Here is a 27,570-nt window from a genome sequence, read left to right as displayed (position 1 = left end):
CTACGAGAAGAAAAGAAAGACAGAAGGGAGAGAGGGAAAGGAAGAAAAGCAGATGGTCCTTTCTCGTGTGTGCCCTGACCTGGGATTGAATCCAGAAAGTCCACACAGGGAGCTGATGTTCTATCCATGGACCCAACTGGCCAGGGCTGAAATAAATGAATTAAAATTTTTTAATAATTACAACTGTTTGGAATTGCTATAAATCAAATATCAGACTAATGCATCAGTGAAACAAAATACAACATTGAAACGGACCCATGAATATATAAAAATTAAATATTATGAAGTTAGTATAAACATTGCTCACAAAAATTAGGGCATATTTCAAAATGCACTTTCAAGATCAGGGAACATGCAGATACTCCAGTACTTTTAGCCTATTGTATAGTGCATTTTCACCAATAAAATAAAAGTTCGTTTTGCATCTTATTTGCATAATCAAACAACTTTCTTTGACTTGTTTGCTTTTCTGATGTTCTCGTTTAATAAAAAAGAATAAAATGCTTCTTTTTTATTGCTTCATAGTTATTTTGAAATATCCCCTAATTTTTGTGAGCAGTATATATATGGTTAGGCAAAAGTAGGTTTACAGTTGTTTGTATGGAAAATAAAACAATAATATTGGGGAACAAAATTTTTGTTGCATTCACAAAAACACTTGTTCTTACCTAATTCGAGTGTGCTGATCTCAAATCTGACATTAGTTTTCCTCTGTAAGCTACAGTTTTTTTTCAATTCAAGATTTCAGGTTTTTATCTTATTGTAAAATTTTCAACATTTAGTTTAACATAATGAAGTAGAATGTCTTCTTGGGCATCCATCTTTGTGAAAATATAATAATTTATATAATGTAGTAAATAAACTAATACACTAAAAGATATGATTGCATCAGAATTTACCTACAATTTCAAAATAGAACATATTAAAAAACTTACTTTAATCGTAAAATTTGTGCAAAACTTATTTAAATTCTATTCAGGCAAAAATTTGCATTTGTAGCTCTTGCATTTGTGTACTTGTTGAGGACAATCTTGTTTGATGCTCCAGCAGTAGTATGGCATTATATTTCTGTCCCGTTGCCCCTGATAATGCTCTTCAATCATCTTTAGATCTTGATGAAAGCGTTTTCCCTGCTATCACTAACAGCTCCAAGATTTTCGGGGAACTTATCAAGGTGATTGTTCAGGAAGTGAATCTTAACACTCATGTTACATCAAATGTCACAGAAAGCCAACAGCATCCTTTGTACCAGAAGTTCATAGTTTTCTGCTTTTTTGTTGCCAAGGAAGTTCTTTGTAACTGCCACAAAAGACTACCATGCTGCTTTCTCCTCCTTATTAGTTTTCCTGGCAAATTCTTCATCACGTATGAAGGTTTGAATTTGAGGTCCATGGAATACACCTGCTTTTATCTTCTCAAAAGACAAGGCAGGAAAAGCAGAAATAATATGTTGAAAGCATTCACTTTCTCTAGTCAAAGCCTGAACAAACTGCTTAGTTAAGCCAAGTTTGATGTGAAGTGGGGGAAAAATGATCCTGTCTCACTTAACTACAGGTTCATTCACAATATTTTGCATCCCACTTCCAGAGCTTCATGTTTCAGCCACTCCTTCTGTGCCCAGTGTTTCTCCCAAGCTTGGCTGTCCCACAAACATAGAAAGCAAGGATACTTCATAAAATCTCTCTGTTGTCCTAGCAGGAAATTTACCATTTTAAGATCCACACAAATGATCCAGTTATGCTCCTCATACTTCAGAAAGTCGAGGACAATTTTTATGTCATTATAATCTTCTCACAGATGAGTTGAATAACCAATTGGAACCACTGCATAAACATTATCATTGTGTAGGAGAACACATTTCAGACTCTGTTTAGAGCTGTCAAAAAATAGCTGCCATTCTGTTGGACTGTAAGTGGTAACACCTAGCTGGCTGAGAAGACTACTGATATCATGACAGTAAACAAACTGTCTTCGGAAAAAAGGTTCACAAAAATTTGTTCATGCTACTTGAAATGAGATACTTTGGCTGACCAGTGAAGCACATTCTTTTCTTGAAGCCTGGAGGCTAATAGCTGCTTTCTTTGATAGGTGCAAATCACTTACTAAGTTACTCAATTCATGTTGGCTAAACTGCTGAGGGTTAATGGCTGCTTGGCATCAGAAGAAGACCCTTCAGATTCTACAACCATTTCCTCATGCATCTTATCAAAATACACTTGAACACCATGTTCATTTTCTTCATCCTTAGAAGAAATAAAACCATTGGAAAATGGAACTGGGAGTGTCTCAGAGTGTGAAATAGGTCGTATTTCTGAAGGAATATTAGGATATGTGATCAAACATCATTTTTTCTTGCCTATGCCATTTGTATGGATCAGACAGAAATAACAGTCACTGCTGTAGTCCTTAGGTTCATGCCAAACCATGGGAATACCAAAAGGCATTCCTTTGTGTTTTCCTTTTGTCCAGTCACAAAGCATTTCCTCAAAATTATGACACACAATATGAAGAGCTCAATTCTTGTCTTGATCACCAAGGGAAATTTGAAAATAGGCAATATATGCACATGTCAGAAATGATGAAATATTGAGCCTTTGACGTTGAAGTGTGTAACAGCCACATATATAACAGGTGTCAGGACTATTCTTACATTTACGCCTACTCAAAGAAGCCATGATTCCATCTTAAAACAAAATAAGAGGGTGTTTTTATCAGATAATAATTTTTTACATTTAAAAACAATTATAATTATGTAATAGTGATGTTTTTAAAACTTTAATTGCCTTGTGGTTATGTTCAATCCAAGAGTCATTGCCCTTTAACTCTAATTTAAAAACCAATGCATTCCATTAACTGTAACAAAAAGAAATTAAAATTGCGTAAAAACTAGAACATGCACCAAAAAATGGATTTCAGATTTTGAATCAGCGATGCAGAACTATATATAAATATAAACAGTTCTAAAACCTCATGCAACAGAAAATGAAAAAAAAATTGTCCCCCAGTGTAATTAATACAAAATAATACAAAAATAAGCTCTGTGTTTTGTGTATTCATAACTGTAAACTTATTTTTGTTCCACACTGAATATAATATATGTATATACATATTTTACTTGATTTATTTGACTTCTGCCTAGCTCCCAACCACACCACCCCACCAGTTGTCAATCTGTTCTATGTGTCTATGCTTCTGTTTCTATTTTGTTTGTTAAATTATTTTGTTCATTACATTCCACATACAAGTGAGATCATATGATATTTATCTTTCTCTGATTGGCTTATTTTACTTAGTTTAATGTTCTCCAGGTCCATCTATGCTGTTGCAAAAGGTAAGATTTCCATACTTTTTATGGCTGTAGAGTATTCTATTGTATAAATGCATCACAACTTCTTAATACAGTCATCTGCTGATGGGCACTTAGGCTGTTTCTAGGTCTCAGCTATTGTAAAGAATGCTGCAATGAACACATGGGTGCATACATTTTTTTGAATCAGTGTTTTGGGATTATTAGAATATATTTTCAAAAGTAAAATTGTTGGGTTAAAAGGCAGTTTTATTTTTAATTTTTTGAGGAAACTGGCTATACCAGTCTGCATTCCCACCAGCAGGGCAGGAGGATTTCCTTTTCTCCACATTCCTGCCAGCACTTGTTGTTTGTTGATTTATTGATGAAAACCATTCTACCAGGTATGAGCTGATATCTCATTGTGGTTTTAATTTGCATCTCTCTAATGATTAGTGACATTGAGCATCTTTTCATGTGTTTATTGTCCATCTGTATGTTCTCTTTGGAGAAGTGTCTATTCAGATCCTTTGCCCTTTATTCAGATCCTTTGCTCTTCTTTTTTTTTTTTTTTTTGTGGCAGGGACAAAGAGAGTCAGCGAGAGAGAGAGACCTATAGGGACAGACAGATAGGAAGGGAGAGAGATGAGAAACATCAATTTTTCATTATGACTCTTTAGTTGTTCATTGATTGATTTCTCATATGTGCCTTGACTGGGAGGCTACAGCAGACTGAGTGACCCCTTGCTTGAGCCAGCAACCTTGGGCTCAAGCTGTTGAGCTCGCGCTCAAGCTGGCTACCTCGGGGTCTTGAATCTGGGTCCTCCACATCCCAGTCCGATGCTCTATCCACTGCACCACCGCATGGTCAGGCCCTTTGACCATTTTTTAACTGGATTGTTTGTTTTCTTGGTGTTGAGTCATATAAGTTCTTTATATATTTTGGAACTTAACCCCTTATTAAGTGTATCACTGGTGAATATATTCTATCATTCAATGGGTTACCTTTTTATTTTGTTGATGGTTTCCTTAGCTGTGAAAAAGCTTTTAATTTCCTGTAGTCATATTTGTTAATTTTTTCATTGTTTTTCTTGCCCTAGGAACTTCATCAGCAAAAATATTTCTATGAGAAATATATGAAATTTTATTGCCTGTTTTCTTCTAGGATTTTTATGGTTTTGCAACTTACATTCGGGTCTTTAATGTATTTTGAGTTTATTCATTGGTATGGTGTAATTTGGTGGTCTATTTTCATCTTTTTGTATGTTTCTGCCCAATTTTCCAGTACCATTTATTAAAGGGACTATTTTAACTCCATTGTATGCTCTTGCCTCCTTTATCAAGTATTTATTGATCATAAAGGCATGGGTTTACTTTTGTGTTCTTTATTCTGTTCTATTGATCTATATGCCTGTTCTTATGCCAGTACCATAGTGTTTTGATTACTATAGCCTTGTGGTATAATTTTATGTCAGGTATTGTGATACTTCCAACTTTGCTTTTCTTTCTGAAGATTGCTGAGGCTATTCAGCCCATGGTCTTCTTAGTGGAGATAGCAAGGAAGACAGAGAATGCTGACAGTGACCTAACATCACACTGTGCAAGGGCCATCTCTTGTTCCTATCAGAGCTATAGTGGCTTGTCCTGGAATTCCTCCAACCCCTAGGAGGCATGCTTGCTGTCTTGTCATTCATGTCAACCCCCAAAGATGAGTTTGTGGCCAGGAGTGAAGGCAGATGAAGGTGTGTAGGAAGAAGTAGGAGGCTCTGAGCAGGAGGAGAAAAGGGACCTGAAGAGAAAGAGGCTGGGTGTTCTAGAAGGAGAAGATTGGCATAGGAGGAATAGAATATTATTGTAAATTATGTTTGTTCAAATTGTTTTCTGGAACGAAACCTGGCCACTCCAGAAAGAAAATCAATAGCAACAGGGTACCCCGTGAATTACATTTACAAACACTTTTGAATGTTTGCTGTGTGCTTGTCATCTTTTCCAGGGTGTGGGGTAGGTGGAAATCAGTACCCATAGCGGGTCTGTAGCCTGGCTCCGAGGAATGGCTGTCCAGCTGCTGGGGTTTGCCTTTAGTCTGAGTACCAATCCCTTATGAGTCTGGAAAGAGCATGAAGCACACACCTCTCCCTCATCTTAATTCCTTGTGCACACGTCAGAGTTTAAATACTCACAGCTGAAAGGGGAATAGGTTAGGAAAACATTTTTTAGATCAAATTTCCGAAACAGAAGAAATGCTTTCTAAAATATTATTTTTGAACATTATTTAACATTTCCATGTTAATTAATTCTTTTTAATAACAGAGAAACAGCACCACAGGCTGGATGTACCTGGAAAATGTTTGTAGTCTGTTCTAGGTTGACTAAATCTCAGCATGGATGTCCTGCTCACAGATGATAGTCCCCTGCCTGGGGAGAAGGGGCTGTCATATAGGACACAGGGTGTGGTTTCTAGACTTCACACTCATATCAGGCCTGCTGTGGCTGTATTATCAGACTGCTTTGTACCTCTATTCACCCACAGCCTCAAGGACTGGAGCTGCTCTGCACCCATCCTGTCACTCATAGGGGAGTGTCTTCATCTCTCAGTCAGACAATGAAGAATCATATATACCTTTCCCTCCCTCATCCCATTTATACCCAGGTGTCTGGGTAATTGAGGTGGGGGGAGAGAAGAACACTTCCTGACGATGTTATACTTTTCAGTTTCTCTATCTAAATAGCCTTTAGCTGGAACTATCTGCTATTAAGGAGATTTAAAAGACCTAAATTATGCTTTGCAATAAAAACTTAAGATGTTATAAATCCCTCCCTTGGCCTTCACATTAAAAAAATAAAAGTCATTTAATGCCAATTTTCCAAAAGTCCAATTTTTGCTTATCGAACTGACTTTAGGTGTGTTGGCCATAAAACCTATTAATGTCTTTTATGACCATTTCCAGGATTATATTTATGTTTCTGCTAGTTAAAATTCAAACATTTTCTCCCCATCATTTCCTTAAAAATCAGCCATATAATTGTTCCAAAAATATGAAATAAGAAAAGAAGTAGGAGCTTGTAATTGGCATGAAAACTCATTGTCAGAGAGTGAGAGAATACGCTGAGTTGGGCCAGTTGGGAAAGTCCTGGCAGGAGGAAGTTTCAGGAGCCGTGATCCCACACCAGCACTGGGAAGGGACCACCAGACAGGTGCAGACGGACCAGGGCCAGGGGAACTTGGATGGCCCATGAAGAAGGGAAGATATAGTACATTCCAGGTAAAGGCAGGTTCAATAAAAAGCATGGCCTAGCAAAACAGTTTTTATGTAGGGGATTGGGACTGAGAGTCAGGAAGATTAGAAAAAACTCTATGGATGTTGGAATCACATGTCAATCAACCCAAGAAACACTCTCACTATGCTCGTCTGAAGGAAATAGCCAACAGACTTGTCTTGCATTGCAGACATTCCCACCTCTAATTCATTTTCTTTGCCATCAGAGTAGCCTCGTGTAAATGTTCTTCTTGTCTTATTATAAAGAAAGAATTGTGCCTTCAATAGGTTGAATAGAAATACCAGCAGCAATTCAAAGTTACTGTTTAATCTAAGGGCTATTGTTCTCCTTCAATTTGTACTTTTATGTAGCTGTGATTATAAGATAGATGCAATATTCTACTTTGCCCTGTACCAATTTTTTATTAACAGCAGTTTTTATTCCTATGAAACATGATAGAAAAGTACTTTAAACCTTAATTAATCTTCCTCCAGGAAGTTATACAAGGCAAAAAAGAAACATAAAACAAAATACACATAAACACACACACATACTATACTTGCACAGACAGCTGTGATAAGGCCATGGAAAACTGCAAGGACAAGATAAAGGGGCATAGTAATGGCAGTTTTCAGAAATCATCTGTAAAACTTAACTCCCTGGTAACACCTATAAACAGGACAAAGAGGGACCTGGGGATGTCTGCGAAGCACCACAATTTGCTCAAGGTAACCTGGAGCAGCAGATCTCAGTAGCAGCAATTTAGCAAGGGAATGGAACCTCTTGGAATGCAGAGTGGGTCCCCTGGCCACAGTGGCCAATGGAGATATGGAGTGTGGTCTGGGGCTTGGAGGGGGATGGAGACTCAGGTCTGGCTTCAGACCCCTCCTGAACCACATCAGATCAGTCCAGGTCAGATGCCTACCAAGTCACTCACTATAACGACAGAAGGGGGAGCCCTTGTGCAGACAGAACTAGAAACCTGTACTTATTACATTCTTCCTCACCTCTCTCCATAGAAACCTCCACTAAAAGGTGGTCCAGGAAAATCCAATTTTGTAGATATATATAACAAAATAGACATAAATTAAGAAGCTATAAGGCATTATAAAAAATTGTAAAGAGTGAACTAGAAGTCTGTTCTTACAAAAACACACGGGAGAAAAATGTTGCAGCAAAGATGATGAAAAGAATGCCATTTGAATGTGAATATTAAAATTTTCCTAAGACAATCAACACCATGAAGAAAAACCACAGATAACAACAGCAACAGTAATGCCAACAACTTAGGGAAGACATCGCCAGAAAGGAAAAGTGAAACAGAACTCTGTAGAGCTCAGGATCAAAATAAAAAAGAAAGATAAAAAGAAATGAAAAAAGAAAGAAAGAAAAAAAGAAACACAGAGAAAACAAAACTATTTCAGAAATAAACACAAGATGGAAAAGGACACAAAAGAGGACAGAAATAATAGAAAGGGAAATAAGTAATATTCAGAGTAGGAATTTTATTAATATACCAGAAATAGAAAAATTATTTTAAAAAGATTGTAGAGAAATGATAGAGAAGACAAGAAAAAGAAATCTAGCATATATGTATAATAGTTAGAATATTCAAAAAAGCCAAAAAAAGAGAACGAATATTTTCCACTATTATTCAGAACATCTGTTCTGTATACAAGAGGATGTCACTCCTTAGTTTGAATGAGCACACTCTGTGAAGGTAGTGAGACATAGCCTAGTAAAATTATCACACTTTCAAAATGGACAAGAAATCCTGGTCGGCCAGATAAAAAGGTCAAGTCACTGGAAGGGAAAGAAAATCAGCAAAGGTCAATGCCAGAAGAAAATGTTGTATATATTACCCACAAAGTATTTCAGGGACAGAGTGTGAAACAAGGAGTTTGATCCAATTCAGCTGTTCTCCAACTAGAAAGCAACAGAAAACAGGTTTTTTTTTTTGTTTTTTTGTTTTTTTTTTTTCATTTTTCTGAAGCTGGAAACAGGGAGAGACAGTCAGACAGACTCCCGCATGCGCCCGACCGGGATCCACCCGGCACGCCCACCAGGGGCGGTGCTCTGCCCCCCAGGGGGCGATGCTCTGCCCCTCCTGGGCATCGCCATATTGCGACCAGAGCCACTCTAGCGCCTGAGGCAGAGGCCACAGAGCCATCCCCAGCGCCCAGGCCATCTTTGCTCCAATGGAGCCTTGGCTGCGGGAGGGGAAGAGAGAGACAGAGAGGAAAGCGCGGCGGAGGGGTGGAGAAGCAAATGGGCGCTTCTCCTATGTGCCCTGGCCGGGAATCGAACCCGGGTCCTCCGCACGCTAGGCTGACGCTCTACCGCTGAGCCAACCGGCCAGGGCCCAGAAAACAGTTTTGAATTTGCAGGAGCCCAGTGATTTTTGGCTTGAGGAACTCTTCCTGAGGAAATAATCAGAAGATGACCACTAACACAATAAGTAATACTAGGGAAAACTTCATCAAGAGGACTGGGGTAAACTATAATCAACATATTGAAGACATAATCAAAGTTGAAGGTAATAAAGATAAAAACTAAACCTTTTTGTAAAATAATATGACTGACCTAAAACTACCATCATCATATCATAAAAATATATGCAAAGCCAATTCACCTAAAAAATAATTGAACAATTTAGATCAGCTCACAAAATAATTCAGCTTTATATTGAATCCAGGAAACACATCTAAAACCAAGTAATTCTGAAAGTGAAAAATAAAGGGCTAGATAAATGTACACCAGGTACATGTAAACAACAAACAAATAAGGGTTATTATCTGACTATTAGACAAAGTATAATTCAAGCTTCAATGTATTTAAAAGACAAAGAGGTTATTTTGGGGAAAATAATTTGGAAATAATTGACATCAAAATATCATAATTATATGCACTGTGATATAATAGAAACTTTTACTAAACAGAAATTATAGGATATGAGAGGAGAAATACAGAAAATCACATTTAAGTACAATGTCCAGGGTCTAAACATTACTAAACATTAGTAAAGTAGGACTAATACATGTATATGTACAGGGTGGAGCAACAATAAGTTTATAGTTGTTTATATAAAAATAATACAATTAATAAATAGTAATACAAGAATAAATTCTGCCTGACCAGGCGGTGGTGCAGTGGATAGAGCATCGGACTGGGATGCAGAGGACCCAGGTTTGAGACTCTGAGGTTGCCAGCTTTAGTGCGGGCTCATCTGGTTTGAGCAAAAGCTCACCAGCTTGGACCCAAGGTTGCTGGCTTGAGCAAGGGGTTATTCAGTCTGCTGTAGCCCCATGGTCAAAGCACATATGAGAAAGCAATCAATGAATAATTAAAGTGCCACAACAAAAAACTGATGATTGATGCTCCTCATCTCTCTGCATTCCTGTCTGTCTGTCCCTATCTATCCCTCTCTCTGACTCTCACTCTGTCTCTGAAAAAAAATTGTCAATTTTTTTTGTATCCACAATTGTCAATCTACTTTTGCCCTATCCTAGAATGCATTTGCATTCATTGACAATTGAAAATACATCTAGTTTTCAAGTGTTTGTGAACATTCACAAAAAACATGACCACTATAAGTCCACAAAGATTACCTAAAAAAATCTCATAGAGTACATGTAACATTCTCTGAGTATGATGAAATAACTCAGAGATCATCTAGAAAATAAGAAAACCAAGAGACTCTTTCATTTGTGAGTTTAATATATATATGTATATATATATATATAATTGATGATATAACTATATATCTTCAATTTATATAGTTTAAGCCAAAATCCAGAATAGAATGGGGAGAAAACTAGAGACTTTCTTATTAAATTCAGAAAAAAAGACAAATGATGCTTTCTGTCTTCAATGTCTTTTAATATTGTATTTAAGAGATTAGCCAATGAAATTAGACAAAATAAAGCAATTAGAGGCATAAGAATTTGGAAAAAAGAGATAAAATTAACTCTGAAAATAATATAATGATACATCTAGAAAATCCTAAAAAGTCAATAGCACTAATACAAACAGAGGAGTTAGCAAAATATCAGGTTATGAAATAAACAGCTTTCATGCAAACAAAAACAAGGTAGAAACCACAAAAAGTAAAAAATCTCTTTATAATAAAAACCCATATAGTTTAAATTCAATAACATATTCAAAACCTAAATGAGAAAAACTATAAACACATTCTTGAAAGATGCAAAGATACCCATGGATAAGTAAAAGACATAACATAGAATAGAAAGACAATGTTAAAAAGAGATGAATCCTCACTAATTTCTAATTTAATGCAGTTCCAACTCTAATAAAGATGTCATCAGGTTTTTCCTATAGGTAGGCATATTGATTATAAAAAGTTCATTTTGAAGAATAAACAGTAAAGAGTATATAAAACAAAGTTGGTAAAAATAAAAAGGGAAAAGAATGTGAGCCTTATCAGATATTAACACATATTACAAATCTTATAAAATTAAAATAATGTGCTAATGGTATATGTACATGAATAGACAGACCAAAGGAAAAGAAGAAAATCCAATCATTGGCCCACCTGCATATGAAATTTAGTGTTCAATAAAGAAATAAGTTGGGGAAATATGGTTGTTTCAGTAAATGTTGTTGAGATCATTGATCGTCTATATGGGAAAATATAAAATTTAGATCTATGCCTTATGCTATGGATCAAGAAAAATTCCAAATACATCAGAGACACAAATGTGAAAATGAAATCATACAAGTACTAGATTTAATTTTCTGAAAACTAAGAGTAGAAAAACCTTTCCTATTTATGATTTAAATCCAGATTCAAAAAGAAAAAAATATTGTTATAACATACATTTTCCAAAACCACCAAGCAATTCTCAGCAGACACTTAGTAGGTGTCTTATAAATATTTCTGACATTATCTAGCTGGAGATAGTGTTCCACAGGTTAAAGCCTCAGTCTCTCAAGACTGTCCCTGCCCCCACTTCAGGTTCCAATTTTAAGTTTACATTGTCACCTATGCTTCTATGAACTAGAGGTTCCCAAAACACACCCTTGGATTGGGTTCATTTGCTAGAATGGCTCATGGAACTCGAAGAAATGTTTACTTACATTTACCAATGTTTAAATAAAGTATAATATAAAAGATACATATGAATAGCCAAATGAAGAAGTACATACAGCAAGGGTCAGGTATGGCCCTGTGGGCTGTGGTCCCAGGGGCTGGGTTGCATCACCCACACAGTATGTGGTTGAGTTCATAAATTTGAAAGCTCATCAAATCTTGTTGTTCAAAAGTTTTTATTTTTATTTTTTTACTGCTATTTAATTAATTTTTTTATTTTTTATTCATTTTAGAGAGAGAGAGAGAGAGAGAGAGAGAGAGAGAGAGAGAAAGAGAGAGAGAGAGAGAGAGAAAGAAAGAAAGAGGGAAGGAGCAGGAAGCATCAACTCCCATATGTGCCTTGACCAGACAAGTGCAGTGTTTCGAATTGGCAACTGCAGTGTTCCAGGTCGACGCTTTATCCACTGCACCACCACAGGTCAGGCCTCAAAAGTTTTTATAGAACCTAATCTCCAGTCTTCTAAAAATTCTAACCTTTTAATTGCTTGGGTTTTTTTTCCTGGTGACTGGACTCATCCTGGGGTTCTAGGAGCCCCACCATAAGTAATCTAATTAGCATAATTTCAAGTGTGCTTACAAAGGGGCTTCTAAGTGTAACAAAATACACTCCCATCACTTAGGATATTCCAAGGGTTTTGGAAGGTTTGTGTCAGAAACCAGGGACAAATACCAAATATGATTCTTATATCACAACTAATAAATTCAACTATGAAAAAATATTTTTAATTGCAGGCAAAATAACACTGTATATAATTAAGTAAAAAGACAAATGTGAAACTGAAGAATGATTTGCAACTTGAGTCACAAAAAAATGTTAATGATCTGAATATAGGAAGAGTCTCTAAAATAGGGAAGAAAATGTCATGAAATAAGAATAGAAAATATGAAGATAAGACATGCTTTTACCCTTTGACTCAGCAAAACCACTTTTAGAAGTCTATCATAAAGAAACATAGTAAAATATGAATGAAAGCCAAAATGGTTTTAATCAAAACAAAACAACAATTTTCATTCTTACTGATCATCAGAGAAATGCACTTAAACCAACAATAGGATGACCCTTTCAGTCATCCAATTGGCAAAACTTTTAAATGGATAATAATGTGTAGACCAGGATAGGAAAAATATTCTCTCAGACTCTTAGTGGGAGTGTAAATTGGTATGATCATTTAGTGGTCAATTTTCATATTCAATTAAAGCTAAAAGTTAATAGTCTATGTCCCAATAGCTTCATTGGTGTTATCTTCCCTAGAAACATATTTGTACATGTGATCATGGACTTCTTTTTATATGAACGTTTGGTAACTATCTTATAGGGCATAAGATAACTATCTTATAGATGCATAAATAAACTGTGGTATGAAATGTCATACACTGGGAAGCAAGAGAAGGAAAGAGAGAAAGAGTGGGGAGAAGGGTTTAGGGCACATGGCCAAGGCTATTTCATTTTCCTCCATCACAGCATTCGCAGATGATGGTGATTGATGTGAGCATGCCAAGCAGTCACTGGTTCTCATGAGATTTCAGAAGATGATCCAGAAATTCATCATATATCTTTGTCATTATGTTAACATCATCATCTTTATTGTCACTAGCACCAGTAGCATCAAAATCATCTTAAGTAGGAAACTAAAATTTATGCATTAACTAAATAAATATTTGACTACTAAAGACCTAACAGAAGACAGTTTCTTATTGTGAACAAGGAGCTTTCAGTTAATCTGTGCCTGAATCTTAATTTTTTTATAAAGGTGAAAATACGGAGAGGCCATTGCAACTGTAAGAATTTATTACTTACATTTCTTAAGAGTAGGAGACATGCCATACTGCATAGGGCCACTTGTGGAAGCACCAGGTTTTTGGAAGCAGCAGCAGGAATGAGGGGAAAACATAGGCTATACCATCTTTACTGTTTTTTTCTGTGGGAAAAGAAAGACAGGATGGAGAACAGTTAGGCTAGTTTGTTCTTCTTTTTCAAGATTGCTGAGACTTTTTGTGTTCTTTTTGGTTCCATATAAATTTTTGGAATATTTGTCCTATATCTTAGATGTATGCCATTGGTATTTTAATAGGAATTGCATTAAATTTATAGATTGCTTTGGGTAATATAGACATCTTAATGATGTTTATTCTTCCTATACATGAACACTGTATGTGCTTCCACTTGTTTGTATCTTCCTTGGTTTCTTTTATCAGTGTTTTATAAATTTCTGAGTACAAGTCCTTTACATCCTTGGATAAATTTACTCCTAGGTACTTTATTTTGTTGTTGTTGTTGCAATAGTGAAGAGAATTGTTTCCTTAATTTCTCTTTCAGACAGTTCATTGTTGGTGTATAAAAATGCCTCTGATTTCTGAATATTAATTTTATATCCTGCCACCTTGCCGAATTTATTTTATCAGGTCTAGTAGTTTGTTGACTGAGACTTTAAGGTTTTCTATGTACAGTGTCATGTCATCAGCAAGTAATGATAGTTTTACTTCTTCTTTTCCGATTTGGATGCCTTTTATTTTTTTGTTGTCTGATTGCTGTGGCTAGGATTTCCAGAACTATGTTGAATAAGAGTGGTGAAAGGGGGCACTCCTGCCTTGTTCCTGATCTTAAGGGGATTGTTTTAAATTTTTGCCCATTGAATATAATGTTGACTGTGGGTTTGTCATAAATGGCCTTTATCATGTTGAAGTATGTTCCCTGTATTCCCATTTTGCTGAGAGTTTTGATCATAAGTGAGTGCTGGATTTTATCAAATGCTTTTTCTGCATCTACTGATATTATCACATCATTTTTATTCTTACTTTTGTTTATGTGATGAATCACATTGATTGATTTGTGAATATTATACCAGCCTTGCCTCCTCCCAGAATAAACAGAATAAATCTTACTTGATCATGATGTATGATTTTTTTTCATGTATTGCTGGATCCGGTTTGCTAATATTTTGTTGAGAATCTTAGCATCTAAGTTGATCAGGGATATTGGCCTATAGTTATCTTTCTTTGTAGTGTCTTTACATGGTTTTAGAATGAGGATTATGCTTGCTTCATAAAAGGAGCTTGGAAGTCTTCCCTTCTCTTGAATTTTTTGAAATAGCTTGAGAAGGATAGGTGTTAGTTCTTCTTTGAATATTTGGTAAAATTAACCTGTAAAGCCATCTGGTCCAGGACTTTTGTTTCTTGGGAGTATTTTGATAACTGTTTCAATTTCATCTGCTGTAATCAGTCTGTTTAGATTTTCTGATTCATTTAGATTGAGTTTTGGAAGATTATATGTTTCTAAGAATTTATCCATTTCACCTAGGTTGTCCAATTTTTTGGCATATAGATCTTCAGAGTATCTTCTTAAAATCATTTGTATATATTTCTGCTGTGTCAGTTGTTACTTCTCTTTCATTTCTAAATTTATTTATTTAAATTCTTTCTCTTTTTTTCTTGGTGAGTCTGGTTAAAGGTTCACCAATTTTGGTTACCTTTTCAAAAAACCAGCTATTGTTTTCATTGATCTTCTGTATTTTTTGTTTGTTTGTTTGTTTGTTTTTGTTTTTTGCCTCAGTGTCATTTATTTCCACTCTGATCTTTATTATTTCCTTCCTTATACAGTACTTCCTCTGGGATTTATTTGTTGTTCTTTTCCTACTTCTTTTAGATGCAGGGTTAAATTGTTTATTTGAGCTTTTTTCTAACTTCTTAAGGTATGCTTGTAATGCTATGAACTTCCCCCTCAGGACTGCTTTTGTTGTGTCCCATAAATTTTGAGTTGTTGTATGTTCATTTTCATTTGCTTCAAAAAAGTTTTTAATTTCTTCCTTGATTTCGTTGTTAACTCATTCATTATTTAATATATGCTATTTAGTTTCCAAGTGTTTGAGTGTTTTTCAGTTTTTCTATTGTAGTTGATTTTTAGTTTCATGCCATTGTGATCAGAGAAGATGCTTGATACAATTTCAATCTTCTTAAATTTATTGAGACTTGTTTTGTGCCCTAATGTGTGGTCTATTCTAGAGAATGTACCATGAGCACTTGAAAATAATGTATGATATATTCTGCTGCTTTGGGTGAAAGGTTCTGAAGATATCAATTAAATTCAGTTGATCTAGTGTGCCATTTAAGGTCACTGTTTCTTTGTTAATTTTCTTTCTTGAGGATCTATCTAGTGATGTTATTGGAGTATTAAAATCCCCTACTATTATAGTATTGCTGTTGATCTTGCCCTTTATGTCCATTAAAATCTGCTTTATATATTTAGGTGCTCCTATATTAGGTACATAGATATTTACAATGGTTATATCCTCCTGTTGGATTGCTCCCTTTATCATTATGTAGTGACTTTCTTTATCCCTTACTATAGCATTTGTATTAAAATCTATTTTTTCAGATAAAACTACAGCTACCCCAGCTTTTTTTTCATTTTCATTAGCATGAAATACTTTGTTCCATTTCTTCACTTTTAGTTCGTGTGTATCTTTTGTTTTGAGGTCGGTCTCTTGTAGACAGCATATGTACGTGTTCTGTTTTCTTATCCATGCAGCTACCCCATGTCTATGAATTGGAGCATTTAATTTATTTACATTTAAGGTTATTATTGATATGTAGTTGTTTATTTCCATTTTATTCTTTAAATCTACCATCATCTTTTTCTCGATTTTTTTTCCTTTGCTCTTTTTACAGCAGGCCTTTTAACAATTCTTACAGTACTGGTTTGGTTGTACTGAATTTATTGAGTTTCTTTTTGCTGGAAAGCTTTTTATTTCTTCCTCAATTTTACATGATAGCCTTGCTAGAAAAAAAAGTCTTGGTTGTAGGTTCTTGCTTTGCATCATTTTGAATATTTCTTGTCAATCCCTTCTGGCCTCAAGTGTTTCTGTTGAAAAGTCGGATGTCAACCTTATGGGGGCTCCTCTGTAGGTAATTAACTGCTTTTCTCTTGCAACTTTTAGTATTCTTTCTTTGTCTCTTAACTTTGACACTTTAATTATGATGTGTCTTGCTGTAGGCCATTTTGAATTCCTTTTTAATGGAACTTTCTGTGCTTCTTGTACTTGTATGACTTTTTTCTTCATCAATTTAGGGAAGTTTTCAGCTATGATTTCTTCAAACAGGTTCTCTATTCTTTGTTTATTCTTTCCTCCTTTAGGAACTCCTATGATATGGATGTTGTTTCTCTTCATGTTGTCACAGAACTTTCTTAGAGTTTCCTCAGATTTTTGAGTCTCTTTTCTTTTTGCTGCTCTGCTTCTGAGTTTTCCTTTATCTTGTCCTCTAAATCATTGATTCTATCCTCTGCTTCATCCAGTGTGCTATTAATTCCTCTTAGTGAAGTCTTCATTTCTGCTATTATATTTGTCATTTCTGACTGGTTCTTTTTTATGATTTCAATGTCCTTTTTGATACTTGCTATCTCTTTATTTAGGTGCTCATTATGTCCACCCATTGTTGCTCTAAGAGCCTTGAGCATACTAAAAATCATTGTTTTAAACTCTGCATCTGGTATTTTGGTTATTTCCATCTCATTCAGTTCTTTTTCTGGGGATTTGTCTTGTTGACTCATTTGGATTGCATTTCTCTGTCTGCCTATTTTGTCTGTGTATTAAGTAGTGCTTTCTGACTTTGAAATTTTTGTGTGGTCTTTATGAAGAAGATGGGCTCAATGGTATTAATCTCCAGGCCACTTGTTTTCCTTGTTCTAGGAATGCTTATTGAGGATTCTATTTTCCCTCTTGTTATGTGTGAGTATTAGATGAAGTTGGTCTTTTTGTGGGTACATTTATCCCTTCAGCCTGGGTGGCTGTAAGGGTCAACCTTGATTATGTGTATTATGCACTGTGCAATGTCTGTCCTTGTGGGCATATTTATTCTCCACAGTGTCTGATGCCTGCTAGACTCCACCTTTGAGTGTACTGCTTGTATAGGTAGCTGAGTCTAGGGTTGGTGCTGTCTGCTACCCACCACCAGTAGTGTGGACTCTAGTTCTTCTTGGGTCAGCTGTTGTTTGTAACCCGCTGTGGGTTACCAGTCTGCAGCTACTATACTTTTTGCTATTTGTGTCTTTATTTTCTGTGTTTGAGTACTTTGGGAGGGACCAACCTTTGTATAAGGATCAGCTTTCTCCTGCTTAGAGATGACAACGACTCCATAAAAGCCCTAAGTTCTGTAATATTTGTTTGTACTTTTTCAGCTGCTCCTCTTCTTCTTGTAGCTGCCAGGTCTTCCCACAGAATTTTCTGTAGTAAGACTGTAGTGTAGACTCAAATTGGCCTCACGCAACCAACACCTCTACAGGTTGCATGCTTGGTGGTTTAGGGCAGTTATGATGTTGAATACAATGTTTGTGGGACAACCTACTTCAGAAGTCTCTTTGTCAGGAGCTCAGTATGGAGAATGTGTCCCCTACTCCAGAGCTTGATCCCTCAGCCTTAATTTCTCCCCAAAAATGTGAGCAGCAGGTTCAGATCAAGTGTGGCCAACAGTCCTCTCTTCAGAAGTTTTTCAGCTGTTGGAGATCCTGGTCTCAGGGAGGAAGACAGAGATTCCTCTCCTGGGGCTGACTGTACCCCTCCCGAAAGTGGCTAAGCTCCTCAACCAGATCCAACAATAGACTCACAGGGACCCATACTTTAAATGTCCATGCTCCAAGCCTCTCTCCCTTCCCCCTGTGGAGTCTAGCCTAGCAGGACAGAATATCCAGCACCTAGGCTAGCTGACTAGGAAGCTCCACTCTATCCAATGAACATGAGCTGCTGTGCCAGTGCTGATCAGTGAGAGTGGATATTACCTCAGCTTGGCCTGGTGTGAAGAGCTTTTTCTTTGGATATCACTCTAGCAAGGGTTGTTAGGTCCTGAACCAATGCTTTCTGCAGCTGGCTCCTGGATGTGCCAGCCCTGGGCAGGAACCCAGCACAGACAAGTGAGAGACACTGCCCATGACTGGCCCTCAGCAACTTTCTTGGAGCTACAAGTAATTCAGTGTTTGTGGCTGTCTCTGCTGGGCCCAGATGTACATGGAAATACCAAACTGCACTCCTAGGCTGGCTTTTACCCACTCTGGGCCTGGGGGGGAAATCCACTCAAATGGCCAAGTGTCCTTGAGTCTCGCCTCCTTCAGCCTGTTTCCTGGCTGCTTGATGGGCTCAGCCACTGAAAATACCTGTGCTAGAGTCTAGAGCCTGTGGCAATTCAGCGATTAGGAATGGTGGTGAGTGTGGCTCTGCCCTTTGGCCCTAGATTTCAGTCTGATCAGACTTTTTTCACAGACCTCAGTAGTATGTGGCTCCAGGAGTCTGGTGGGTGTGGCCTCTGAGACCCAGAGGTGTGGTCTGCCTCATCTCTGGACAGTTTTAGCTAAGTCTCTTGTGAGGTAGAAGCACCAGTCATAGATTTGGGAGAGTGTGGGGGTATCTCTAGTCTCAACACAAGACAACTGAGTCACTGACGCCCCCTGCTCTGCTACCTGGCCTCTCAGAATGACCCTTTGCCATCCCTGGGGTAAAGCAGCTCCTGAGGGCAGAGCAGCTGCTTTTCTTCAGGCTGATGCCACTCAGAGGGGATTGCTCTGCCCCAAAAAGATGGCAACTGCAGTACTGGAGAATGATTCAGCACAGAGGTTCTGGGGTCTGTCCCCCACAGTGTCTCTCCATGGGCCTCCAACTTTACACTCTTCTCCTGCAACTCCAGTCCTCTCTTTCTGCCCCACCAGAGCCCCAGGTAAGTGGCTGTAAATGAGGTATTCTTCGCAGGCCTTGTAAAATGGAGTCTGCGTCTGAGAGGTGTCTCTTTCTCATGGACAGAAACTTGATTCTTTTCACAGCTAAATGCTGTCTGGGCGCCTCTTCTAGGCTGGAGATCTGAGCCTGAAGCTGAGGACTCACACTTCTCAGGGAAACCCTCCCTCACCCCTCACCCCCCCACTTCCACACCTCCGCACTGTGAGAGTGCCTCTGGGCTGCCGCTTACTCCTGGGAGCGGGACAGCCCTTTCTATGTCTCTGCCCTTCCTACCAGTCTCAATATGGCTTCTTCAGTGATTCTTGGTTATAGATTCCTCTTGGTTTAGTCCAAAGTTGGTTTTTCATGATGATTGTTCTTAAATTAAGTTGTAGTTCAATTTGGACCTGGGAGATGGCAGTTGAAATCTCTGCCTACTCCATCACCATCTTTCTACTTCTGTAATATATAGTTCTTTAGTTGAGCATGTTGCTAACCCAGAAAGACAGGGTTCTGTATGTTAAAGAAAATAGTTATTAAGTTTGAAAGTAGTAATTTCATTTGTGTATATATGTATCAAATGCTTTTATAGTACTATGCAACAGACAATGTTTTAATTACTTTTTCAATATTTATTTTATTTCCATAACAATCTTTTGTAAAAAGTAATGTAATCTCCATTTTAGTGATGCAGAAACTAAGGAACAGAGAAGTTAAGTAACTAGCTCAAGTCCACACAGTTGCTCTGTGGTAGGGAATCAAGCTTACACAGTCTGGCTCCAGTCCAGGCATCTAATCACTCTTTTATTTTGCCTCTTTCTCTTTTAGAAAAGATGGTTGGGCCCTAGGCGGTTAGCTCAGTGGTAGAACATCAGCCTGGCATGTGGAAGTTCTGGGTTTGATTCCTGGGCAGGGCACATAGGAGAAGCACCCATCTGCTTCTCCACCCTTTCCTCTCTCCTTCTTCTTTATCTCTCTCTTCCCCTCCAGCAGCCAAGGCTCCATTGGAGCAAAGTTGGCCAAGGTGCTAAGAACGGCTCCATGGCACTGAGGATGGCGCCATGGCCTCCACCTCAGGTGCTAGAATGGCTCTGCTTGTAGTGGAGCAATGCCCCAGATGGGCACAGCATTGCCCCCTAGTGGACTTGCCAGGTGGGTTTCAGTTGGGCACATGAGGGAGTCTATCTTTCTGCCTCCCCACTTCTCATTTCAGAAAAATACAAAAAAAAAAAATAAGATGGTTGGATCCCCCAGGAGGACAGCCTCATCAGCTCTGCTCCAGTACACTTGGAAGGGTGACTTCCAGAATAAGAATTCATACATTTGTACCCACTGTGCCACTTCCATGGGTAGAGGCCAGTGGCTCTGAGGCTAATCTGAGGGGTAGAGCAGGTTTGGCATCCAGGCTGGGGGGTCTCAAAAGGTATTTATGAAAGCTGACAAACTCTGGCACTTCAGCATGCTCTGTTGCTCCGGGAGACAGACACCTTGAGTTGATCTTATCAGTGAGAGAAAACTGACAGTGAGAGCTCAGGGTTACTGTTCTCTTCACCCCCCACCCCCACTCATGGCCAGTCATCCATACGGGAGGGAGGCCTCAATCAGCTCCTCAGGGGAAAGGAAGCAACAGTCAGAGAACCAAACTTATGGTGACTAGTGCAGGGGGAGGAAAGACAACAGCTGAAATGGAGAGGGTCCACCCTGAATGTCCCAGGAGTCTAAATTTGACTGCCTTTTCCTGTTTTCTCAGAGCAGCTTACTACAGTGTTTTTATGGTAGGGGACCGTTCAACTGGAAGACTGAATTTTATCTTTTAACCAGCAAGAATGTGTTATTGCCAATGATTTTATGACAGTTTTGAGCCTTAATATGACAATAATCCACTAAGAGAAATGACTCTGTTCTCATGATATAGTATTTTGCCCACGCACAGCTATGCATCTGCTTTGTGTCCTCAGATAACCCAGTTCAGAACTGCTAGTCACATGACCATGGCATGTGACACTAGACGCAGGATCACAGTGACCTGTAAAAACAGACCGTAGTCTATGGGATTTGATCCTAAGAAATGAATCCTGCCCCCAGCAGGGAGCAGCTGAGAGATCCCATGGCCTCCAGACAATGGAATGAAGGACTATAGTAGAAACAGAACACAGTAGAAGTTGGGATTGACCCAGTGCCTTTTCGAGTTGTGTGACACAGCCACCTGCCCTTCCCAGGGCCACAACTCAGTGCTGGATTGCATTAAAGTTGTCCCTAGGATTGGCTGGCTCTTCACCCACTCTGACTTACCTGATGCCTCTCCACTTGTCTGTGCTGGGTCTATAATTAAGGTGAGTGTTTACAGAGGCCAAGTGAAATTGAGCGGGGCAGAGACAGAGCTGGTAGATTTTCATAGGAAGACTGGGTGGAAGAATCAGACAACCACAAAAAGGGTGATAATTGAAGAAATATGCAAAATGGATTTATTTTATTTTGAGAGAGGAATGCAGAAGTATAATGTTTCTAGGTGACATTTGTCAAGAGCCTCCTCTGGAGCTGGCCCTGTTACCAGATAGTTAAGAACAGCTGTACTGGAGTCTGTCAGCTTTGCCCTGAGCTGGGCTCTAGTACCCGGCTTCCTAGAGCCTGGTCTCTGGGTGCTCTTTTACACATAAGTACTGGCTCCCATGGAGTCTGGAAAGGTCAGCACCACTTTCACCTACGGATTTCCTGCAGATGCAGAATTCACCTGGGAAATGAAATGAAATACCATTTTTTAAAGTACATGGATCAACATGAAGCTTATTAAAAATTAAGGATTTTTATATATTTCTAAGGTCAACTCATCATTTCCATGTGGAAAAATGCACCCATGCAGTGGGACTAATACTACTTTTATTTAATAAATAACAAAATATATTTTATTCTTTCTCAACTCTAAGGAATGAACTTCTGCTAAGATGTCCTGTCAGCAGAACCAGCGACAGTGCCAGCCACCTCCCAAGTGCACCCCCAAATGCCTTCCCAACTATCTACCCCAGTGCCCAGCTCCATGTCCTCCTCCAATCTCCTGCTGTGGTCCCAGCTCCTGGAATGGCAGTTGCTGCCTGAGCCACCACAGGCCACGTCCTCTTCCACTGGCTCTGACCCCACAGCACAGGCTGCTATGACTATGAGCCCTTGGGGTGAGGGTGGGGGTGGGGATTTGGAAGCTGCTTCTGAGCTGTGCCCTGAGGACCACCCAAGAGCAACAAAAGAGGAAACAAATACCAAATAAATATTCATAGCCCTGCCCCAGTCTAATGATCCTTTCTCTTCCCTGCCATTTTGTCCTGTGACATCTGGGTTCATCATGCTTTATGTAGACTCAGATTTCCTAGCTAAAATTCTCAGTTGATTTTCATTCCCCAAAGTTTACTATGGAGCCAGATTTGCTCCTGCTCTTATGAACCTTATTCAACAATAAAGCTCAAATTTTATGATTTAATTGGGTTTCATGTCATCATATTTAAGGTCCTTTTCAGAACTGTAGTCCTTGGAATCTATTTATAATTAGACCTTTAATTTAGTAGACCTCTTCCATCATGGTGTGAAGCAAACAAAAAATCAGCTCCTTCTTCAATTTAGAGCTGCAGCAGCAAAAGTGTGATAGGGACCCATCAGTCAGGGCAGGGGGACAGGTGATGAGTGGGTAGATTCAGACACAAAGGGGCAGATTGGAACCTTCACAAGTATCCTAGATATTACCTCCTAGATCATGACCACTTTCCAATGAAGTTAAATATAGACTTACACCACACATTTAATCAACATTTTATTATTTTATATTTGTTTCTAGAGTTTGTATGCTTATGGTTATAAATAACACAATAATTAACATCTTACATTTCTAAAGTTTTGTTTAAATTTTAAAATATTATCTAAAATTAAATTTCCAGATTTAAAATTGGTTGTAAAACTGCAACAGAAATATATGAGGGTAGTTTTAATGCATCTAATCTGAAATTGGATAGTTGCTCTTTAAAAAAATCAATGATGAATATAAAATTATATTTTATTGTTTACAATTGCTATTCTTTATTTTTCCAAATATTTATTGCTTTGAATTTTCTACTTTGTAATTTTTAAAAAACAACTATTTCCCATTGATTTCTAAGATATCAGTATTTTCTTATTGATTATGTAAGATTTCAAAGTGATTGACTTGGGTAGTTTAGTAATTAATGTTTTCAGCAGTCCTACAAATTTTGTTTAGTGTTTTATTTATTATGTAAAATTTTCTTCCCTTCAAAGAGAATGGCATGATTTTTTATAATTCAACTCTCTCACAGTATTTTGTAATACCATTCATTTTGTAGTTTTATTTATATGAGTTCTGAATAATTTTTATTCAGGTAATTTACAAATATTTCATGTTTAGTAGTTCTTATGTAAAAGGCAATTTCTACTTATAAATTCAACCCAGAGTTTGCTTATATATAGCCTGTGATCAATTCAGAGAATTTTCTAATTCTAATCATTTTCAAATAAATTATGTTTTTTACTTTCTAAGTCTATAATTGTATTATTTGCAAATTAAATCTAAAAGACCAGAGTCTTTTTTTTTTTCTTTCTTTCTTTTTTGGTGACAGAGACAGAGGGAGGGACAGACAGGAAGTGAGAGAGATGAGAAGCATCAGTTCTTCATTGCGGAAACTTCGCTGTTCATTGATTGCTTTCTCATATGTGCCTTGACTGGGGGGCTACAGCAGATTGAGTGACCCCTTCCTTGCTCAAGCCAGCAACCTTGGGTTAAGCTGGTGAGTTGTGCTCAAACCAGATGAACCCGTGTTCAAGCCAGTGACACTGGGGTTTTGAACCTGGGTCCTTTGCATCCCAGTCCAACACTCTGTCCATTGTGCCACCACCTGGTCAGGCTACACCAGAGGCTTAATCTGGTTAAATATCATGCAAACTCTGGAACAATCATGTGTGCAAGTTATCACATTCTTGAGTTTTTTATTTTTCCTTTCATTAGTTATTTTGTTTATGATGCTTATTTGTGCAGACATTAATGAATGCTAAAGCTTTAAATAAAAATATATGTAACACAACTAAGAGCATGTTGAGCATTAATAATTTTGTGAATTGCAAAACAAAAGGACTGTTATCTGTTCATTTTCTTAAAAAACAAAGTTTGACTATGTACCTGTGATGCTAATCCCCTACAGGAACATAATTGGACAACCATGGCACTCATTCTTATACACCCTTTAGTACCCAGCTTGCCTCTTTCATGAAGCCTTAACAAATTTCTTCACCTAACATGGATCTCTTCCTCTACGTGCAGAATGATCACTGCCTTTTATCTCTGATTGTGCATACAATCAACTAGTTATCCTTTAAGCAAAAATACTCATGTGAAAATACTCAGGAATTCAGAATCAATTGCTCTACTATGGTGGTCTGGCAGCATTTTAAAAGGATGCCCCCTGAGAAATATGGTGTGGACCCTTGGATTTGCCTTCATTCATGTCTTGCCTTCTGATTTCTTTTGTGTTGAGGGTCAGCATTACTGTCTAACTCCTCAGGTGTCTCAGCTTCTCTCTCCAACTCAATTGTGAGCTCAGTGGGGGCAGAAGCTAAAGTTTATTTGTCTCTTTTTTAACAGGACTGGGGCAGTGTTGGTCACAGATTAAAGGCCCGGCTGTGATTGAGGGTGTTTGCTATGATAACTGTTTCTGTAGCCCATGATCTCATCTCTATTTCAATGAGACTCTCATTCAAGTTTTGAGTGCCATAATTGGGACATTGTATTAGTGGGGAGAGAAGAGGTGACAGGAGGACATAAGAAACACTTACCATTCTAAGATGCTTATGGTTTCACACCTTACATTTAAGTCTTTTATCCATTTTGAGTTTATTTTTGTGAATGGTGTAAGTTGGTGGTCTAGTTTCATTTTTTTGCAGGTTGCTGTCCAATTTTCCCAACACCATTTGTTGAAGAGGCTGTCTTTACTCCATTGTATTTCCTTACCTCCTTTGTCAAATATCAGTTGTCCATAGAGCTGTGGGTTTATTTCTGGGTTCTCTGTTCTGTTCCATTGATCTATGTGCCTGTTCTTATGCCAGCACCAGACTGTTTTGAGTACAATGGCCATGTAGTATAGCTTGGTATCAGGAAGTGTGATACCTCCCACTTTATTCTTCTTTTTTAAGATTGCTGAAGCTATTCGTGTTCTCTTTTGGTTCCATATAAATTTTTGGAATATGTGATCTATATCTTTGAAGTATGTCATTGGTATTTTAATTGGCATTGCATTGAATTTATAAATTACTTTGGGTAATATAGACATTTTAATGATGTTTATTCTTCCTAACCATGAGCATGGTATATGCTTCCACTTGTTTGTATCTTCCTTGATTTCTTTTATCAATGCTTTGTAATTTTCTGAGTATAAGTCTTTAGTCTTCTTGACTAAGTTTATTCCTAGGTACTTTATTTTTTTGGTTGTAATAGTGAAGGGAATTGTTTCCTTAATTTCTCTTTCTGATTGTTAATTGTTGGTGTATAAAAATGCCTCTGATTTCTGAATATTAATTTTATATCCTGCCACCTTGCTGAATTCATTTATCAGGTCCAGTAGTTTTTTGGCTGAGACTTTAGGATTTTCTATATACAATATCATATCATCTGCAAATAATGATAGCTTTACTTCTTTTTTTCCAACTTGAATGCCTTTTATTTCTTCTTCTTGTCTGATTGCTGTGGCTAGGACTTCCAGGACTCTGTTGAATAAGAGTGGTGAGAGGGGGCACCCCTGCCTTGTTCCTGATCTTAAGGGGATTGCTTTTAGTTTTTGCCCATTGACTATGATGTTGGCTGTGGGTTTGTCATAGATGGCTTTTATCATGTTGAGGTATGTTTCCTGTATTCCCACTTTGCTGCCCAAGTGTCTGTCAGAGGACGAGTGGATTAAAAACCTTTGGTACATATATACTATGGAATACTACTCAGTCATAAGAAATGATGACATCGGATCATTTACAATAACATGGATGGACCTTGATAACATTATACAGAGTGAAATAAGTAAATCAGAAAAAAACTAAGAACCATATGAACCCATGCATAGATGAGATACAAAAATGAGACTCAGAGACATGGACAAGAATGTGATGGTAACAAGGAGTGGGGTGGAGGGGTGGGGAAGGGGCAAGGAAGGAGAGGGAGGGAGTGGGGGGAGGGGAGGGGCACAAAGAAAACCAGATAGAAGGTGACGGAGGATGATTTGACTTTGAGTGAGGGGTATGCAGCATAATCAAAGGTCAAAATAATCTGGAGATGTTTTCTCGGAACATATGTACCCTGATTTATCAATGTCACTGCATTAAAATTAATAAAAATAAGATTAAAAAAAAAGAAACACTTGCCAGGAAACTCTTTTCCCACCCTTACTCCAATGAGTTGGTAGCAGAAGTTGTCATAAAAGCAGTTAGTTTCTGGTCCTTCAAAAGAGGGTATGTAAGCTTGGAAATTAGTCATTTTTCTTCTCTTTGTTAACTTCATCACCAACACCAGCATGAACTTTGTCATTTTAGATATCCATTTTCTAAGAGAGGGGTTTCTAGAAGTTCCTCATGAGAAGATGAATAAGAAATTATATCTTATAAAATATATAAAAAGAGCTGTCTACCAGAGGGAACTTTCCATAAGTGGGAATATCCAGCACTAAATTTTCTCATCCTAGGTGTCTATGGTCTGGGACTGAAGGAAGTGTTTTTGTTTTTGTGGGATTTTTGCCTTTAAAAAAAATGACTTGGTTTTTATTTGTAAGAAGAATTCCTTTTGTGTGCTCATATTCTTTTTATGATATTTAAATTTAATTATTGAGTAAAGCAAAAAATATATCTTATATATATATTTTCATCTTGAAATTAAATTTAATGGGGTGACATTGATCAATAAGAGTACATAGGTTTCAGGTAAACATCCCTATAGAATTTGAACTGTTGATTGTGTTATGTGCCCATCATTCAAAGTCAAATCATAGTGTTATATGTTTAAAAAAAGTCACTTTTTTTGCATATTACCACATTGTATGTATGGCCATGTGTATGTATGCGTGCACATGCGCATGCATGCACAAGAGAAAGGCATATTGAGAAAGAAAGAAGGGAAAAGAAGAGAGAGATGGTAATGGTCCAGTACTTTTCAGAAAGGATGAAAAGGTCACTGGCTTGAGTAAGGGGTCACT

The sequence above is a fragment of the Saccopteryx bilineata genome, chromosome 2 (assembly GCF_036850765.1).
Source record: "Saccopteryx bilineata isolate mSacBil1 chromosome 2, mSacBil1_pri_phased_curated, whole genome shotgun sequence".
In the NCBI taxonomy this organism is placed as follows: domain Eukaryota; kingdom Metazoa; phylum Chordata; class Mammalia; order Chiroptera; family Emballonuridae; genus Saccopteryx; species Saccopteryx bilineata.
The sequence above is the reverse complement of the archived record's forward strand: the minus strand, read 5'-3'. Positions refer to the sequence as shown.